The 1,589-nt window shown below is 36.5% G+C and overlaps 1 non-coding gene across 1 annotated transcript; it reads left to right on the top strand.

The window, feature by feature from the left end:
* Positions 1–810: 810 nt before the first annotated feature.
* LOC122810456 lies at positions 811–976 on the top strand. The gene has a single exon (XR_006366107.1). It is a non-coding gene; the product is annotated as a U1 spliceosomal RNA (small nuclear RNA).
* The last annotated feature ends 613 nt before the right edge of the window (positions 977–1,589 follow it).

Genomic DNA, 1,589 nt, shown 5'->3' with positions numbered 1-1,589 from the left:
ACACAAAACCCCTTAAATCATTTATCACAGACACAATATTTGCCCTTGATGATGGCACAAAATTAAGTCCTTTACTAAGAATATTTATTTGTTCTATATTAAGTGCCACTGCGGAAAAATTCACTATTTTCAAATTTACAGTACCTTTGGTTAATGATTGTCCTATTTCCAATGGTGCTACTGGTAACTCTCTCCTTTCTGCACATTCCGTGCTCTTGTTCCTTTCTGGCAGCAACACTGTTCGTTCCTGTTCATATAAAAGTTCCCTTTGAAATTTCTGTTGCTGTTGTTGAACTTCTTTTGCCCTTTGTTGTGAAAAAAATTATTTTTCCGACCATAGCCTTGTTGATTCTGTCCCCATGACTGCTTTGTGGACTCCCAAGCTTGTTGTTTGCCGACCACCTGTGCCCAACTCCTTGTTCCTGTTCCTCCATCTTGGTAAACATCCACACACTGAACAACCTGTTTGCTGGTTCCTTCCTGCAAATGATTCATAATTTCACCTACTCCGCCCTCTGCTGGTAGAACTTCCCCTGTTCTAGTTCTTTTTGCTGCTTTCTGTAGCCTCATCAGCTTCTGAAATGTTCGCACAGTTACTTTTAATTACTGTTGAAGCATGCTGATTTGTTTGTAATTCATTTAGATAGTCCCCCTCATCTCTTATGAATTGCTTCAGTTTCCTTTTCTGATGAATCTCATTCTCTTTGATTAATTTTATTTGAATAGATTCCATTTTCAACTCAAAATTCACAGGAGACACCTTATTTTTCAGGGTTATTCTATTAGCAGTAATGGCAACACTTAATGAGATTACTTAACTGGTAGGGGGAATGCCACGCTCAAGAAGGTAGTTTCCTCAGGGTGAGGCTTTTCCATTGCACACTTTGGTTGGGTTGACCCCTGTAATTTCCCCAAATATGGGAAACTCAACTGCATAATTTATGGTAGTGGGGGACTGCGTTTCCTTTCTTTCTAGGCTTGTAAGTGCCTCATGGCCATTAGCCCGATAACCTCCTATGATGCCATGAATTAATATGCTGGAGTTATTGTATGCTTTATTCCTTGAAAATTAGATGAGATGTGTAATAAGACATACTCAGAAATCCCACAGATGTGTAATAAGACGTATTCAGAAATCCCACAGATGATCACCTAATGTTATGAGTTACAGTTGTTTATTACTGCAATCATTCCTATAAACATTATGCAAAAACAATCATCTAGAAAAAGATATTTTTTCATGTTACAAAACTGACATAGATCACTTTTAAGCACAATAGACTAGATCTCTCTGTTTTCTAAATATTGATCTTATTAAGCAAAAATTAAAAAAAATAATGTTAGAGAAAAATGAATGTAGAAGAATTATCTTAATTTCCTCTATAGTGTATATGATTATAGTAATGTTTATAAATATGACAACTTTTAGTAGTATACATTTTGCAGTAGCAGATCCAGAAATTTCCTCAAAGGGGGAGATACAGTCTGGATGACAGAACATCAAGATGGGGGTGACTGCTTTGCCAGCAGGTGTGAAAAGGCATGTTTATTAGCATGTTTATGTATACAAATAAAATGTCACTGTTACC

Source organism: Protopterus annectens, chromosome 8.part1, assembly GCF_019279795.1.
Source record: "Protopterus annectens isolate FY-2018-M chromosome 8.part1, PAN1.0, whole genome shotgun sequence".
In the NCBI taxonomy this organism is placed as follows: Eukaryota; Metazoa; Chordata; order Ceratodontiformes; family Protopteridae; genus Protopterus; species Protopterus annectens.
The sequence above is the reverse complement of the archived record's forward strand: the minus strand, read 5'-3'. Positions and strand labels throughout refer to the sequence as shown.